The sequence below is a fragment of the Mastomys coucha genome, unplaced genomic scaffold (genome assembly GCF_008632895.1).
Source record: "Mastomys coucha isolate ucsf_1 unplaced genomic scaffold, UCSF_Mcou_1 pScaffold18, whole genome shotgun sequence".
Lineage (NCBI taxonomy): Eukaryota > Metazoa > Chordata > Mammalia > Rodentia > Muridae > Mastomys > Mastomys coucha.
Window position 1 is genome coordinate 12,374,753 of NW_022196900.1, and position 19,443 is coordinate 12,394,195.

Below are 19,443 nucleotides of genomic sequence, written 5' to 3' on the forward strand. Positions count from 1 at the left end.
ATTGCATATTTTATATGTGTATGTACATGGTTTTTACATTAATTTATTTATTTATAGACTTTAAATGCTGATAGCAGGCCCTCTCTTTTCCAAGTCCCCCCTCACACAGCTCTTCCCCCTCCCCTTCCCTTCTGAGAATGGGGAGGCCCATCTGAGCATCCCCAACTATAGCACATCACTTCACTGCAGGACAGGGGCATCCTTTCCCACTGAGGCCAGACAAGGCAGCCTGTAAGGGAAGCAGGATATACAGACAGGCAACAGAGTCAGGGACAGCCCCCACTCCAGTTGTTAGGGGATCCTCATGAAGACCAAGCTGAATTTCTACTACATATGTGAGGAAAGGGCTAGGTCCAGCTCATGCTTGCTCTTTGATTAGTTGTTCAGTCTCTTGTAGCTTCCATGGGTCCTGGTTAGTTGACTCTGTTGGTCTTCCTGTGGAGTTCCTAACCCCTCTGTGTCCTTCACTCCTTCCCCCAACTTTTCTATAAAACATGGACATCCTAGCTCTGTCCAATGTTTGGCTGTAAGTTTCTGCATCTATTAGGTGTCAGGTGAAGACTTTCAGAAAACAGTTGTGCTAGGATCCTATCTGAAGGCATAACAGAATGTTGTTAATAATGTCAGAGGGCAGTTCTTGCCTATTGGATGGGTCTCAAGTTAAGCCAGTCATTGGCTGGCCATTCCCTCAGTATCTGCTCCATCTTTATCCCAGCATATCTTGTAGGCAGGACACATTTTTGGTAGAAGATTTTCTGGGTTGGTTGCTGTCCTTGTCTCTCAACTGGGAGTCCTGCCTGGCTACCAGAAGTGGCCACTTCAGGATCCATATTCCCCCACTGCTAGAAGTCTCAGCTAGATTCATTTCCATAGACTCCCCGGGGATTCTTCTCCAATTCTCAACCACCATCCCTGTCCTAGATCTCTGGCATGTTTTCTAACTATAGATATATGATTTCATTTAGAATATACACAGAGGTTTGGTACCTATAAACGGACCACTGAGGAGGACAGAATCTTCCAAGAAAGGGTGTATAAAATATGATTTTATAAAAATATAAAGGGAAAAACAGAATACTGAGGTTAAATGGAGAGAGAGAAGGGAGAAAGGAGTAAAGAAAATAATATGGGGAGAGACAGCTAATTCTAAAGGACTTTTGAAAAGTCATGTGATAACCTACATCTGTAGCACTTTCATGATACATAAAAAAAGAAAATCAAATGAAGTCACCAGATAATGAAAGAGGCAATGCCCCAGGTAGACATCTTATGGCACCAAGTGAAACATTCAGTAATAAGTGTGTGTTACATGTTAATGAGTTGTTGGTCAGAGGGGTCACATTGATATCCCAAATATCATACACTATTGCCCCAGCTATTGGTTATCATTTACACATATCACAGGAAGGCCCTTTTGCTAAACACACCACTTATTTATATCTCTAAACATTTAGAAATTGAGTTGCTATGCAACTAGAAGCTTCACCTCGACAGATTAGTATTCAATATGTTCACAGGCATGATATGTGCTGCTGGAGAAATAAAAGCCATCCAAGGTATCATCCAAATGCAAACACTTAGAACTACAACAAAAGACTAGTGTAGGACTGCTGAAATAGTGGTTCAAGTGCTAGGAGAAGACCAACCACTTCTTTTATTGGATTTATGACTCATTTTATAAGCTTTCACCCATACATGATGCAGCCAAAGTGGTTAAGAAGCTTAGATAAGCCATGGATCCTAGCATAAAAATATCTGCTTAGATAAGCCATGGATCCTAGCATAAAAATATCTGTTAAATGAATATAGCAATAAAATTATACCTAATATCATATTGTTGTACATATATATATATATATATATATATATATATGTCTGTGTTTTACTCAGCACTGATCAGAGAAATTTATTCTTAAGTAGATGATAATTAACTTAGACACCCACAGCTAGACATGTGTGGAGATTAAGAGACTTGAAGCACTCAGGACTAAGAAGGATGTCTTCATTAAACCCTCCCTTTAAGGTCCAGGGGGTCTATGTGGAAGAGAAGGCAGAAAGATTGTAAAGGTCAGGGGTGGTGGGTGGCTCCAAGGAGACAATGTCTTCCAGACACAGCAGGACCTATCCACCTGTGAAAATGAAAATAACAGCAGCCATAAGACCGGTGCAAGTTCAAGTCAGAAAATACCCCAGCATGAAGAAGGGGTAGTAAGCACAAAAACCTACCCAGAAAAAAAGAAGCTGTTCACAAATGATGCCTGCTGGGAAAAGGATAGTTCTCTCCAATTTGTAAATCAAGCATACTCCCCTGAAAGCACCAAGACCAGGAATAGTTCATTCAAAGCAAGACACACAGGCTCTTTGTGTGCATTTAATTTTGTTTGTTTTTGGCAATTTTGCCTTTTTTAATTTGTTTACTGTTTTTATATTTTATCCTTTTTAAATTTGATACACACAAACACACATACAGAGATGACGAGAGGTAGAGGGAAGTGGAGGAGGGGGGAGAGGAAGGGAGAGGGAACATGAAGTTAGGTAGTTGATGATGTGGGAATAGTTTGGGAGGAGTAAGAAAGAATGAGATCAAAATATGGTGTATAAAAACATTTAACCAATAAATACAAAATAGAAAGGAGATACTCTGGATGGATTAACAAAGAAAAACTCCTTCTTAAGTTTACCCTTGATTTAATGAAAAACTCCAGTGCCAGGTACGTGAAAACTCCATATCAATTATTGTTCAAGGATGTTTAATGATCCATGAAACTATAGTTATTCTAAACATTGATCTTGATGGCTTACCAGATCTAGATCAAAAAACTCCATTGCTGAAGACATGGCACAACTTGTTTGCATGACATAGACAAATTAACCCAGAAATAAGCTGGATGCCTCGTCCCTCCTAGCTACTTTTCATAGTACCAGAAGATATTATGAAGGCTGTTGTAGAAATAAAGACATTAAGGCACCAATTGTCTTACTTACCTTTTGACCTTATGGACAAGGATATCTAGCTGTCAGAAAAGATGTCCACACTTATACAATAGTGTCACAACTGCTGTGAGGTTAGACAGTTGCTCTTTGATAAAATTTGAAACCTACTCCAAAAGAGAATCTCCATATCTAAGACTATAAATCTTCTAAAAAGCATATGGAACCAAAGATCTTAGTGCACAGGGGAGAATATAATTCTGAGATTGGGCTCAATGGCTTAGTACCCAATTACTACCTTCTAAATATATATATTTAGATCCATAGACAACTACACCCTCAGCCTAAATCATAGAAGCATCTACTTGTAGAGATTGTGCTAAAAGCATAACCTTTTGTCGGAAAAATTATTGGAAACAAATAATGGCTGAGTACTCCACCCTAAAAGACATGTACATCTTCTTAGGCTTAGGGAACATTGAAGAAAAGGGGATAGAAAGAGACGATAAGAAAAACTATAAAATGCCACTTTCTTGGCTAAAAGCCATTGGTATCATAAATTTTCAACAACAATGAGTGACTGCTCTGGGCCTGCACAACAATGGGTCCATCAGTATTCAGACAAGGACAGAGGAAGGATTAAAGTGACTCGGCCCTTTATTGCTGAATTATTTCGTATAGATAGATTCAAGAAAACAGAGATTCATTGTCTTCTTTTGTCTATATATGTATGGGCTCATCATATTCCAGTGGATGTCCCAAGTCAATGGTCATACAAATGGCCTAAATTAACCCCCACCCACACTCACACACACATACATACACACACACACACACACACACAGAGAGAGAGAGAGAGAGAGAGAGAGAGAGAGAGAGAGAGCAAGAGAGAGAGCAAGAGAGAGAGAGCAAGAGAGAGAGAGAGAGAGAGAGAGAGAGAGAGAGAGAGAAGAACAGTAAGGAGGGAGGGAGAGAGGAAGGGAGGGAGGGAGGGAAGGAGAGAGGAGGGCCTTGTTGAAAGGGGTAGGAAGAAGATAAAAGGGGGTTGAGGGAGTAACCGGAATGCATCATACACATGTATAAATGTATCAAAAACGAACTTAAGACTTGTTCATGGGAGTTGAAAGAGTTCATCTTGTTGATTTTGAATGCAAGAGGCTGCAGGTGCACCCAAAGTTCTCTACAAGACTGACACAACTGTAGAAAGTTTAGTGCATTTTAATGAATTCTTTTAATGAGACTAACTTGTAAATTTACTGAATAAAGTACATTGACAGAATCAAATGGGCTTTGAAAATGAATGTCTTATTATCTGGCTACCTTTGTAGATTCCCAGATTCTAATCAAATTTTCTGCAGGTATTTTTCAATTACTATTTACTTCATTTTACAGTGTATTTGCAGTGTACCTCTCATTTAGGAGACAGTCATTGATCTCACCTATCTAAACACTTCACTTTTTTTCAAGCTCAATTCTCTCAATTCTGTGAAACTCTGAAATCCTCAGCATATCCTTTGAGATTGAAAAGGGAAGCACTCACTGATGTGCCTTGCTTTCGAACTGTTATTTCACCCCTTCAAAGGGCACACTTCACATTTGTGTTTCAGAAGAATACAGAAGTCGTAAGGAGGAAAGATCTGAGTAAATGACACTTAGGACATGCTTTAGAAATGTAGGTGTAGTTCACATGTAGTAGAAGAACCGAAGAGTGCTTTAGTTTGGACTGTCCACATGAATATGGCTTTAGTATGGAAACATGGGCTTACTGTCTCTAACTTCAGAGAGTGGAATGAAGATCAATTTGCAAATACACAGGGGATGTAGACTTAGTATAATGACATTGAAGAATGAAATGAATAAAATATGAAATAACCCACCAAGACAATAGGCTTTTAATCATTGTACATTGATTTCATTCAGCAAACATTTACCTGGTTCTGACAACTGAGCCTGTGTCATAATGAGAGGAATGAGGATATAGAGATTCATATATGATACAGTTGAATCAATTCGGATCTTGGTCTGTGCACATAAGGCTCAACTACCTGTACTCTTGGTGAAGGAGGGAAGAACTAGCAGTGCATATATCTCACTATATCCTGCAGGCTGAACAATTACCACCCCCTAGGAAAGGTTCAGGTTCTTTTTCCAGTGGCCTCTGAGAACATTTATCTCTATTTTGTCACTCTGGCCCAATACAAAACACATATGTGACTTAACTTCATTTTCTTCGTATGAAACTAAGTCAGGCTAACTTACCAGCAATTTTGTTAAGGTACAGGGATAAACAATGGATTATTCCAAAAATTAACAACCAGATTTGTGGTCCTGAAGTGAAAATCTACAGACCTGACACCTTTTATAAGGTGCTTTCAAGCTAGGCTTTCAGTGCCTAAATATTCACTGTAAAGCACGTGGAGATGTTATTAGAAGTGAAGATTGCTATAGAGTGAGGTAGGGCATGATCTCCTGGGCTTGTCTTTGGCTCCCTGAATCAGTCTGTTTACCACACCCTGTGTACTGATGATTCCCAGACATCTTTCTAACAAGCAAAACGGCTTCTCCCTTGCCTGTCAGTCTATCTGTATCTAATGAAGATTCATCTCAGGGTGCCCCTAAGTACACAAAATCTATGCAGAATCCAGACCTGCAGAATCCAGATCTGAGTGAGTGAGGCACTTAGAAGTAAAGGGATCTCTTTTACACCTAAGTACCACCAAATTCTCAGTGTGTGTGTGTGTGTGTGTGTGTGTGTGTGTGTGTTTATGTGTGTGTGTATAGATATAAATATAGATCAGAAATATTTCACCAAATGAATGTGTCTTCTGTAATGGCTCAATTTTTATTTCAGCAAAAACATGGAAGGAATATATTAGTTACAATTAGTATTAAAGAGAAGACAAAAGAAATAGACAAACCAATAAAAACCACAATTAAGCAAAAGGAAATTGATAGTGTCTATTTTAAACTTCCTAAATTAAAAGCTAGGAGGTTCTCATTCATTAAAGCATACAATATAGTAGCATGTGTCCAAGACAGTCTTCAAAAATCCTGGTCCAGATTGCTTCTGTTGGAGATAAAAGCTGTCTAGAATTCCTGCAGTGTTTTCAGAGTCTTTGGAAATAAACTAACAGAAAGCACATATCTCTCTTGAAAGACAAATATTTTCTTCATGGAGTTTATAGGCACAACACACTTTAAATCCTCTAGGAAAAATGTATTAGCTGAGAAACCATGTATAATATAGAAATACAGAATACTGTTATAGCATATTCAACTTTTGTCAAGACAACATAATAAGTTAAATCCTTAGAATCATAGTTTCATGCTTTCTTACAATGAGAATATCAGGCAGAAAATGTCTAGGCAGGCTAGAGAAGGGCCCTGAAAGTAAACATCATTGTCTTAGATGAAAACTACATATCCCCTTGGCCCTTTTAACTGTTGGTTCTTGCTGAAGAACTGAGATACTAGAAATGTTGCAACGAAAATCCCTTGGTTCTATAACCAGAGACCAGGTGTATGAAAAGAAAGCTCTCAATTTCCCTATTCATCTTCCTCTAACTGAGCACTGCTGCCTAAAGTCTATGTGAAAGGTCATGACTAAAATTGAGATGAGACACTTGGACTTCTGCAGGATGAAGTGACTAGCACCCATGTTTCACCCTCAATTTGACCCGAAGTTCTATAAAAATCCTCAGACTAGAGGCTCAGTGGCATCCTGGTTATAGGGAGCCAGTATTTCTATGCAAGAGCTCTGCATTCTTTCTACTAGGCTCCTGCCCATGAATACCTAATAAAGCCCATTTCTAAAATCATCCTCTCACTGTGTGGATTTCATACTTCTTTAGACCACTGACTCAGAAAAAAATTTGTGCACCTAAAAACAGCTAGCAGGTGTCATAACTACTCATTTAAAAGGCCACATGACAAGAGGAAGCCTCCAATGAGTTCAAATACACACTGCTTTCTCAACTTACTTCCATTTTCAATTGTAGCATATGAGTTACACTTATTAAACTGTGGTTCATTCCTTGTCTTTTACAATGTTGAGAAAATCTTCTCCATGGCATCTTTCAAGGCTTGACTTCCTCTGTGGGAAATAGGTTATATATTTTTAAGATTTCATAATCTACCCAAATGTTATTTGTGTCTTTCTCATGTAGTCTTCACTCTGAAAGCACAAGTTACTCATGGACCCACAAAGAGAACCAAAACCAACAATAACAGAAAAAAAAAACTTTATTTAATCAAATATAAAGACTGTTGATCCATTATTGGAAATAGAAAAATAAAGAAAATTTATCTCTGCTTACTATAAAAGAAGAAAGATATGAAAAGTCAGTAGAAGTCATATCAACTGATTCTCTGGTGGCCTACAATGCTCAAATAAAAGTACTAAAATCTTTATTTTAATACCAACTGGAGTATAGAAAAATAACATGAGAGTTACACAGCACTGGTGCTAAAATAAAAGACTTGCTAAACCTTTGTCTTTTTTTAAAAAAATCATTCTACAGAAAGAGTTATCTTTACAAAGAATTGATGTGAACTGCTGTCAGGCAAAGTGGTCAAAGATACTCCTCAGAAAAATGTTCCTATGGAGTACAATTTTAAAATAGGTACTCAAGACTAGAGAAGTAGCACAATACAACTTCTAAATTAATGGGGAAAAAAAGAAACAAAAAGGAAAGAAAAGGATATGACTGTTCCTAGGTATAGTGAAGGGGAAAAATCTTTAGGGGTCTGTGGGAGAACATAGTCAGAGGCAGACACATTTGGAAGAGTACAGAGTGGTCATGACCTGAACCATGTAGGAAAATATGGAGAAAGAGAGAGGGAAGCCACTTATAACAGCCAGGATACCAAAGGTACAAAAGGAACAAAGGGAGAGTGGGTAGCCAAAATGTCTGGATTATATAGGAAAGAGATGCTAGGGGGTAGATAGCTGAAGAACTATTCTTGGAGAGTTCAGGGTAAGAGGGCAGGGTATGCCAACTACACCCTGTAAAAGACAGGAACTGAGGGATTCTGGGAAAACTGGAGTTAAGGTGTGTTATGCTATATTAAATAGGCACCTCAGCTGCTTGCCTGCGTTTGAAACTTAGCACTAAACTTACTCTGACAAACAGATTGTGTCAGGTTTAGTTGTAATTAGGAATCAGGGCCAGCATCCTGGGCCACTGAAACCAAAGATCACTCATGCAAGTCTGGGTGTCTATGTGAGCTTGTGAGTGTGGATCAGAGGAAGACGTCAGATTTGAGAGATTGTTTCCTAAGAATGGAGCCTTCAGAACCTGAGGGCTGGCATGCACGAGGTCTCCTTCATTTAAAACAAAAATTGTTGAGGTAACTCTCTGTGAAAATCCTCCTATGGGGGAGTAGACAAAAAAGCAATTAGTTCAATTGCGGAACTCTGTCCCTGTTGAGCACCTCTCCTCCTCTTGATATCTATAGAAAGCATTTTTCAGCATCTTTGTATACTTGCAAAATCCCCTTCCCTAGTAACGAAACATAGTCATAGATTCGACTCTAGGAATAATCAGAAGTTAGAATTAAAAAAATCTAAACAACACCACATATGTATGTAGCAAAATTGGTATGGATATCATAATACCAGCAGATAAAACCTAACTAGAGAAAAAATATTGCACATTGCTAAAATAGTCACCTACAGGTCATGAGCAATCTTACCATTGATTTCAAAATGACTGGATCCTTAGCAAACAGATGTATGGACTGCTTTGTACCTCAGCTACACAACTAAAACTCAGTTCAGCTGTATTTATTTTCCAATTAAACTGTAGGAGATATTTAAGAAAATACAACTAATCCAACAGACAATAACTCTTACACAAAGAACGGTTGAGTATAAATAAGGAGTGAAAATTACCCATATGTCTTAATTACTTTTGTCTTTGGTGTGATAAGATAACATAGCAAAGGAAACCTAAGGGAGAAAAGGTTTATTTAGGTTTGCAAATTTAGCATATGATTCCCTCATTATGGAGAACCAGTGATGGAATGAGCTCAAAGCAGCTATTCACATGGCATCTACAGTAAAAAAAAAACCAGAGAGCAATGGAAGCTGGCTGTCAGCTCATCTTTTCTTTCTTATTTATTCTGTGACACCAGCCCATGGAAAATGTGGCTGTCAGTTAAAGTGGCTCTCAGTTAAGGTGGGTCTTGCTCACTAGTATAAAATCTGCTGACAGATAGGCACACACAGTTGTATATCCTAGGTGATTTTAGAATCTGCCAAGTCAAGAGTCAGTGTTAACCTAATGAAATGAGATCTACAAAATTCTGCACATGCTTACAGTTCTATAAATGGAAGACTTTGAAAACTATTTTAAAAGCAAAATAAAAAACCATAGAGCTAAAGTTGAGTTAACAACGTAAGAATTATCAGTAAGAGAATGGGACAAATGCAACTCAGTAATATGAAAAATATAAAGGGCTTAAGACATTAGATCAAGAGGTTGCTACACAGTAAGATATGAAAAATTGATTGCTTAGACATTAAAATACTCACATTAAATAATTTACAACATAAGACCAAAGGAGTTTGGTCGGATGACTGTTGGCTTCTTTTATTCTTTTTTTGGGTATGCTAAAGCATTGCTTGCCATATAATTCAGAATAACATTTCAAAGAAAATAAATTCAACCAAACCAAAAGGAAAATCAGGAAAAACATGTAAGATTACAAAAAAGGGAAAGTACAAATTGAAAAATAAAAGGACCAACAGTCCTCTCCACCATCTTTTTGTTAGAGCCAGGATCTGTTCTTGTTTTATCTTGATAACATGAATGCAAAGGGTTGTATCTGTCTGGATGCACAAAAGACAGAGATTTCTTTGTATCTTTTCAACCTCTTAGAGAATCGCCTGTGTAACACATTTCATTCTGGATTAATATGTATTGTACAAGACTAAACAAGGTTTTCTTTCTTTTCTACCTTTGTGCAGAGTTTTCTGGGCTAGTGTGAGGTGGTTTTAATTACATTTATTCTACAACTCTGTCAACAAGGACAGGAAGTTTAGAAATTTCTGAACTAACAGACAAGCTACATTCTTCAGCAGCACACATCAAAGAGATTCTAAACTGTAAATTACACATTCACAACTCTTTCCTGGCTTTCTACGCTTTTTCATACTGATAAGATGGACTGTGCATTCAATATGAGGATTTTAGTATTGAATGATAGTAAATATTAGTAATGTGATTTCCAAAATCCTATATAGAGCTTGAAAATATAAAAATATAGGAATAATAATATTGCCCACAAAACAGTGCTTTGTTTAAATCTCCCTCTCTCCTCACCCATTATCCCCTCTTCTCTCCCCTCCATTTTCCCTTCCTTCCCTGTCTTCCTCTATTTCCTCTTGCCTATCTTTTTTGCATGGGAGTATAATCACGTAGTAGCCTAAAGTTCACTTTTTTTTTCAATTTGTATAAAAGAGTGCATTACTATTTATGTAACTGAGAACTCTTAAACAGATCTCATCCCAAGCAAGTAAATTGTTGGCAATTACTTGATATATATCATTATGTGCAAAATGAAATTAGCCAGAATTAAAATGGAGAAATGGGAACAGGAATTTGGCAATGGTTCTTTTACAAATTATACTTTCTTCTTTCTTGCTGTTTCCATCCCACTGTTTACTTGCTTTTGTTTTTCCTTTTGTGCCTCAGCTGACTGGAAAGCAGTATTGATATTTTAGATTGTGGTTTTTCTTCTTACTGTACATTCAAAAAGAGACATATAAGGTTTTTAAGTTAACTGGTAATGAAACTTGTTTAATTTATTTATTTATTTATTTATTTATTTATTTATTTATTTATTTATCTTTGTGGGCATGGGTCTTTGAATCCCCTGAACTAAACTTGATATCATTTGTATCCTAGTTCACAGTTCCTTGATAGAGTCCTTAAATGTAGACATATTATATAGTTAGGATTATAACTTTAACTAGAAAAATGTAATTGTATAAAAATATAGAGAAAAACTAAGCTAATAACTTAGAAGAAGATAAGAAGGCTGATGATTCTAGCCACAGGAAAGAAACTACAAGTGCCTTAGAATTCATATTTTTCCTGTTTTAATTTCCTGTTCACATTCTAGTAAGCTGATGTTTGGTAGAATAAAAAAATCTTCACATAAGGAATCTAGGCACCAATCTAGTGAAACTTCATCTAGAGAAAAAATAAAATTGAACAGTGGTGGAACTTACCTTAAGCATATCTGGAAAAGAGAAATAGATTAGTTTATGCCAAAGGGGAAGTAAATTTCCCAGTCAATTTCCTTGTGCATTGGATTAAGATCATAAAAATCATAAGCATGGGCCTAGAGGTAAATCAAGTAGTACTCTAGATGTGCAGTACATTATTCTGTCTGGATTGAACATATCCAATATTAAGAAAGAAAAAGTAGTAAGACACAGGATGGAGCACAGGAATGGGAAGGATGGATGTGATGTTGATCTGTTGATGTGATGTTGTTACCTCATTCATTGTCAAGGTTCATTCAGTTGCTCTCCAGTTATCTTCTTTTACCTTCAACACTCCTCATGTGTTCCTCCTAAAGGTCAGAAGTAGGCAAGGAGTTAAAGGGCTTTAACTAATCATAACTTGGCAAGCAATTCATGATATCTCCATGACTGGACCTGAGGAAAATTAACAAAGTATGTGTGCCCTCCATTGCCTCACTGTGTATATTCATTCTTTAGACTCACAGGACATAGAACAGAAAACAGAACATGTCTGAAGGAGATTTACTAAAATCACTTGAATTCTGTGGTATAGCTAATCCAACAATGGCTGCATATGAAATTATGGTCCAAGAATTTAGCAGTTCCTTAGTCTAAGAGGCTGGATGTCTCAGCTGGTCTTCAGTATATGCTAGGATTTTGAAAAAAAAAATGTATAATGCAGTGAAGGAATGGACTTGATAGTGAGGCAAGAACAATCAGGAAACAAAAGACCTTCTTTACTCCATGTTCCATTGGCTTTCAGAAGACAGTGCAGTCCAGATTGAAAGTGAATCTTCTCATCTCAAAATATCTATATTAGAAGGAATCTTCCTACTTCAAATGATTTAATTAAGAAATAAAATGGGCATGCCTAGTCATTTGAGTTTTAGTTAATTCTAAATGTGTTCAAGTTGCTAACCAATGTTTTTAGGTTTTGTTTGTTGTTGTTCTTGTTTTTTTTTTTTTCAAGAATAAGAAAAGTTGTAGATACAAGGGGAAATCTACCTCAGAACCCTTGTAATTAGGATATTATAGGCATCCTGTCCCCCCAAAAAAAAATGAAAGAAAGAAAGAAAGGAAGAAAGAAAGAAAGAAAGGAGTAAATAAGAGAGAATGAAAGGAAGGAAGAAGAAAGAGAGAAAGAAAGAGAGAAAGAAAGAAAGAGAGATAGAGAGAGTGAGAGAAAGGGGAGGAAGAAAGGAAGAAAGAGAAAGAAAGAAAATGAGCCGGGCGGTGGTGGCGCATGCCTTTAATCCCAGCACTTGGGAGGCAGAGGCAGGCGGATTTCTGAGTTTGAGGCCAGCCTGGTCTATAAAGTGAGTTCCAGGACAGCCAGGGCTATACTGAGAAACCCTGTCTCAAAAAAAACAAACAAAAGAAAAACAAAACAGAAAACAAAAAACAAAAAAACAAAAAAAAAAAACCAAAAACAGAAAGAAAATGAAATTCAAGTAGAGCTGTAGAAACAAAGATAGATAATTTGTAAAATACTTAAAAATACATCATTTCCTCCTTTTCATCTCACAAACAAAATGCTTAAAGTCTTGTTGATCTACTTACAAAAAAGTCTATTATTTACAGTATAAGATACTTGACAGATGCAGGGCTCTTCTATTTTCTCTACTCATTTACACAAATAGAAATGTATCCTACCAGAAGTCTCTGTAATTCTTCAAAATATTGATAAGTTTCAATACCCTCAGAAAGTAGAAAAAGTGCAAAAGTGAGTTTAACTTTGTAACAATTCTTGTTTCAACAGGGCATAAAGCCTCACTAGGAAGATTATACTATTACCAAACTACAGTAAAATAGTTATTTCACCTGTTTCCAGCCATAAGCTAGAGACTGCTACAGTTTATAATATGGTTATTTTATAAATAAAATGTCCTACTGAAAACAAAACAAAGAAAAAGCTTGGGCAATTTGTGAAAGTCAGTTCTGCAGTGGGCCGATTGCAGCTTTTGCCAAGTGGGCAAATGCTATGGCAGCATATCAAGTTAGCTCTGTAAATCCTGGTTTTGGCCTTTGAATGTGATGAGGTTTTTGGAAAACTGAAAGTGACCATTATTTCTACCAGTTTCGTTTGTTCCCAAGTCTGAAAACCCTATATGATTTATCTCATACTAATGTTATACATTTTATACTGTTTCCTGCTGGTCACACATTGAGAGGAAAACACTGGTCTGTCTTCATCAAGGCTTCTTATCTCTGAATTCATCAAAAACAATGTAAAAAGATTGTAGCAGCTTACAGGGCTATAATTCTTAGCCTGCACTTCAGGTGAATAATATACATGATATCTGTAACAAGTAACTGGGGAATTTTTTTTAAAAAAAAAAATTGTTTCACTTTAATGAGACCGAAAATGTCTGATGAGAAGTTGATAGCACGTTTTTTAGTGGCACTTAAATTTCCTGCTCAGCTCTGAGTCATTCCCTCTACAGATCGTGGAAGACACAGCAAGAAGTCTGATGGCAAGCTGACTTTAAAACATGACAAAATCTAAACTTAAACATGCCATTCAATACAAGAAACTTTTGCTCATTTTCTAAAGACTATTTAAATATTGTGATTTTTGTATGTGTGTGTATGTGTATGTAATGTGTGTCTATTTGTAAGCATGAGTATAGGAATGTGTGCTTGATTGCGTATATACATGTAGAGGCCAGAGGATAAATATGTGATGTATCCCTCTATTTTTCTTAACCTTTTTTTTGTTTTCTTGCTTGCCTGCTTACTTTAATGCATATTTGTCTATGTGGGTGTTCATGAAGAGACTGGAAGTTAAGGTTGGGGTATCTTCAATTGCTCTTAACCTTATTCTTTGAAAACTGGATGTCTTGATGAATCTTGAACTTGCCATCTTGCTAGGCAATGAATCTTCAGATGCATATGAGAGGGAATGCCACTCAGCACTGAGATTATGAAAATGTGTTCTCACACCTGGCTTTTAATAGGTGCTAGAGATCAAATTCAAGTCCTCATAGATGCTGAGCAAGAAGAGCTTCACCTATTAAGCCATGCTCCTAGTCTCAGTTTTCTAGAAATATTTTTAAAAAGAATGGAAACTGATGGTAAGAAGCATGGGAACTGTGAGTCTTACTCTACTGTAGTCTTTATGTACTTTGCCTAGAATGAGGTTTCATTCACAAAACCCTCTGAACAGAAACATTTTAAAGGCAACAGTACACTGCTACAATGTCGACCATCAAGCCTTGGAGGCATTCAATTGGCAGAACTTAGTAGAGGATAGTCACAATAATTGCAGAAAGTTCTTTTTAACCAACATTACCAGTAAACTGGTAGCAGTTGAATTTTATAAAATTAATACTAAGCAGGGAGAGATTTTAGAACTTCTAGTGGTTCTGTGTAAGTCAGGGTGGCCAGCAATCTTCCAATTTTCAAGAGCCAGAGTTCAGACAGTAATAAAGTTTCAATCAATATACATCACTACCAATTTTAGGTGAGTAGAGCCCATTGACCTACTCAGAGGACATTATTTTCTTTCTACCATTTATTAAGTTTTTGTAATTTCGTATAAGCATTAGTTTTCCATTAAAGCAAATGAATCAGACAATAAAACAAACTCTTTCTCTACAATTCAGAAACCATTATGTAAAAATGGCCTCAGCTTTACTCATCATTTGTTTTGTTAAAACTTGAAGTAGAGCTCAGAAATAAACATGGAGGCATGTCTGTTAAAGTCATTTATGGGGAGGATCAGTCTACAAAATTGCTTCTGCATCCATGTCTTGTACCTGATTTAAATGCATCCTCCTGTAATCAAATCCAGTGAAAACACAGCTTCTCCCTTTCCCAGAAACTCAGGAAAATCAAGTAATTTTGATCAAGAATGAATAGCTAGAAGCTATTGGCAGAAGAATGTTGTTTACATAAAAATGCTTCACAGGAAAGAAAAGCTGCCATTGTACTGGGCTTAAAGAGACCCTTTCAAGTGCTTCTGTCTGAGCATCCATATGGTTGAAAATTACTAGTGTCAAATGCAAGGATCATTCCTATTTAAGCCACATTCTCCAAAGAATTGAACCGTATTTTCCATCAAGGAGACAAAACTTAATTCTTGTAGAGTGATTGATGTCAGTATTGAGCTATTGTAAAAAGATATGTTCTACCAAATACTGTTATTCTTATAGTTGGCATTTTCACAGCAGGATTATTTCAATTTAAGAATAACATTTCATTAGAAAACAAACAGGTTATTCAATTATTTTTAAAAATCTGTACTAATAGAAAAATTTCATGTCTGCTGTGCTATAAGTTAGAGCACTCATGTAAATTAATCTAGAATGGACATACCCAATAACTTGATGAATGACAAGGAAAAAAAACTGTTTTTATTAGTAATTTTAGAATAACAAAGCAAAAATGATTGATTTGCATCTTGATGCATAAGCACTAAATTTTTGTACAAAAATACTTTCTTGCAAGGCAATGCAGAAACGAAATAAATGTTTTCTTACTACAAAAGCACCAGCCTAGCTTTACAGCGAGACACTGTATAGAAGAATTCTGAGATGGACTTTCTTCACTTTGGGGTGCAGGTTCTGTTCTAGCACACACACAAACAAGGTGTGTGGGTATGATTCAAGGAGTTTTATTCATCTTTAATTGTATCTGAGTTGTTATTAATTTACTTTCATTAAATTTCATAAACTGACTTAATCTTTGAGGTTTAAAACAAAGACATAGCCACTAGGCTCTGACAATTCAATTTGTCCCTTTCAATGAGTCCATAATAAGGCTTTTGGTATTAATTGTTGGTAATAGGTATATTTATATTCCACATCATTTCCACAAGAATTACTAGAGAAGAAAATATAGCAAGACACCTAAATTCACTTAGAAGTGATGTCATTTACATTATTACAATGGTGAAATTCCTCCTACTGTAATGAATATTTGAGATAAAGTGATGAGAACTACTTTATTTTAGTTCACAACTTGATAGGTTCCAGCACATATATCAATGTTTTGTTGCTTGGATCAGTTGCAATACAGCAGTGTGTGTCCTCGAGCAAAACTACTACTTCACAGCTAGAAGCAGAAGAAAGTAACAGGAAAATGAAGGGGTTGCTAACACAGTCCTCTGGGGAGGGCCACTCGTAAGGTTCCTAATCCTTCCACCAGATCCCACATCTTCAAACTTCTACCTCTCTCCAACAGTTCAAAATCAAAGTTATTACTACACATACCTTTGTGAGGAACATGATCCAATCGCTGAAGTGACCAATGATTGTTAGGCTTTATAAGGAAAGCTCTTAATGAAAAGTTAGATTTCCTGGCTACAGATTAAACACACTTTAAATGTGTGTGTGTGTGTGTGTGTGTGTGTGTGTGTGTATGTGTGTGTGTGTGAGGGAACCTGGGCATAATGGTGTGATAGAGGTGAAGACTTGTAACTTCTGTACACAAAACCAAGGCAAATAGTTTACAAATTACAGACCAGACTGATCTTCAGAGTAAAATCCTTTCTCAAGAGTCCAAATGAAGGAAAGAAAAGATAAAAAACAAATAAAGAACTCTCCCAAGTAATATTACTCATTTCAAAATGAAATCTGCACACATTTAATTCATCAAGGTTCTGATATTATGAAACTCAGCAATTCTGATTTTCCGTGGTAAATCTGATAATTGACTTCCTTTTCTAGGACTTGCTGGATAAGTAGACTAAAAGAAAACTAAGCACAACAGGAGAGAGAATTACAAAACTGCAATACTGTTTACTTAGTAATCCAGGGAGGAGACTGTAAGGCTGACTAGAGTTTAAGTTTAGCATATCTTGTTCTTCCATTTGAAATTAATGCAAAAGACACTTTAGGTTTCTTACAGCATTTATCTGAGAAAACATGAAATTTGTTCCCTGTTTCTGAATGGCTACATAACTGTTTGAGTGCTAAACAAATAATAAGAAGTTTTAAAAACTACAATTATCTCTCTGAAAGACCCAGGGCTCATCTCTTTTGAAATCTAAGCATCTAGGACTAGAGGATCCTATACTCTTATCATCTCCGAACCTGTTAAAAGGTAAGGTCATGACTTCTTAGAGAAATCTCTCCAACTTACAAAACTACATCCTGACATATACATGTATGCAGACACATGTACTTATATTTATACACAATTATATTATATATGTATACATATATATATGATTATATATAATCAAAATATAATGTTTTTATATTATATATATGTATATGTATATAATTTTCTCTTGGGTAACAAATTACTGCTGACTCCCCATAATTACTAAGTAAATGCAATTTACTTAGATTACCTTCAAAACATATAGGGAATGGACTGCTCTAATTTGCTACAAAAGATTAAGATTCTTAACTTTTTAAAGAAAGATTTATTTACTCTTAGCTTTTACTTTTTATGTGTATCTGTTTTACCTCAATGTATGTATGTGCATCATATGCACCTGGTTCCCATGAAGCAAGAAGAGAAGCTGGAATTGGAAATAGAAATGGTTGTAAGCTCACAGGGTTGCTGGACCCTGTCTCCTGGAAGATCAGTGATGCTCTTAGTCATTGAACAATCTCTCCTGTACAATTTCTGACTGTTTCTTCTCTCAGAAGGATGCCTATGATAGTCATTTCTTGTTTAAAGCTTAGTCATAAAACTATTTTTCATTCTTTGTCTGTCTTTGTTGGAGTGATGCTGATAGAAGGCTTAGGTTTTAATTTTATTTTCCCAGCAAATGCAAGCAAAGCTTGGTAACATAAACTAGTAAAAACATATCAGTGACCTGATAAAATGGTAAAGTAAATTAATTTGCATATTAATGAAACTAAAATGAGTTTACATTATAATTAAGGGAAATTATCAGCACAATATTGATTCCCTTAAATCCTGGGCATGGCTTGTGTACACTTTAAATTATAATTACACAGAGAAAATTATCTTTCGTTTTTCTATTCCTATCATCGTCTCTCCTTTTCTATATTTGCTAGCTTAAACATCTCAACCATCTGTTTGTTTCCATCTGCTGCTATCTTTTGTTGTGTTTAGCATGTTACTAGTTAGTTACTTATAAATATTGACCATTGTATATAAAACTGCCATAAAGGTTTTTTTTCATTTTATCTTTTTTAAATTTATTCCCTTTACATTGCAATGTCAGACCTACCTCTCTTCGCAGTACGCCCTAATACAAGTCTTCCCCTCATTTTGCCTTCCTCTTCACTTTTGAGAAGAAGCCCCCCTCTGTATCTCACATCCCAATTAACCACTCCCTCAACTCTCCATCTCCCCCCACCCTACCCTGTATATCGAGTCACTGCCTGACTATGCTCATCCCCTCCCACTGAGACAAGAAAAAGTGGTCCATGTGGGGTACTGGATCCACAGGCAGGCACTCAACAGACTCAGAGTCAGCCCCTGCTCCAGTTACTGAAGGACCTACATGAAGACCATGCTGTTCATCTATGACATATGTACATGGGGCATAGGTCCAGCCTGTGCTCCTTCTTTGCTTGGCAATTCAGTCCCTGAGAGCCTCAAAAGGGTCCAGGTTAATTGACTCTGTTGACCCTTTCAGTGGAGTACTTGTCCTCTTTGAGTTCTTCAATCCTCACAACTCTTCTGTAAGACTCCCTGAGCTCCATCTAATGTTTGGGCATGTGTCTGCATCTCTTTCCATTGGCTACTGGGTAGAGTCTCTAAGAGAACAGATATTGTAGATTCTTGTCTGCATGCATAACAGAAAATCATTCATAGCTTCAGGGATTGCCTATAGGATGAGTCCCAATTTGGGGAGTCATCTTTTTGGGAATTAACTCTGCAATTTGTCCTTGAGAATATTGTAGGCAGGACACAGTTTAGGGTGAAGGTTCTGTGGATGGGTTGATGTCTTAGGGTTTTACTGCTGTAAGAAGACACCATGACTAAGGTAACTCTTTTTTTTTTTTTAATTAGATATTTTCTTTATTTGCATGTAAATTTCTCCTTTCCCAGTTTCCCCTCCAAAAAACAAACAAACAAAAACAACAAGAACAAACCCCTGTTGCCTCTCCCCTTCCCATGCCTGCTATCCCACCCTCTCCCACTTATTGGCCCTGGCATTCCCCTACACTGGGGCACAGAACCTTCACAGGGCTAAGGTCCTCTCCTCCTATTGACGATCGAATTTGCAATCCTCTACTATACAATTGCCAGAACAATCAAACCCACCATGTGCAGTTCTTGGTTGGTGGTTGAGACCCTGGGAGCTCTGAGGGTGCTAGTTAGTTCAT

The 19,443-nt window shown here is 36.6% G+C and overlaps 1 long non-coding RNA gene across 1 annotated transcript in view; it reads right to left on the reverse strand.

Moving 5' to 3' along the window:
• Positions 1–10,455: 10,455 nt before the first annotated feature.
• LOC116095313 overlaps positions 10,456–19,443 on the reverse strand; it is a 22,235-nt gene continuing 13,247 nt past the window's right edge. Inside the window, exons 2-3 of the long non-coding RNA XR_004120546.1 lie at positions 11,439–11,514; positions 10,456–10,676 (exon numbers count right to left, since the gene is read on the reverse strand). This is a non-coding gene — a long non-coding RNA (uncharacterized LOC116095313). The remainder of the gene's footprint in view (positions 10,677–11,438; positions 11,515–19,443) is intronic.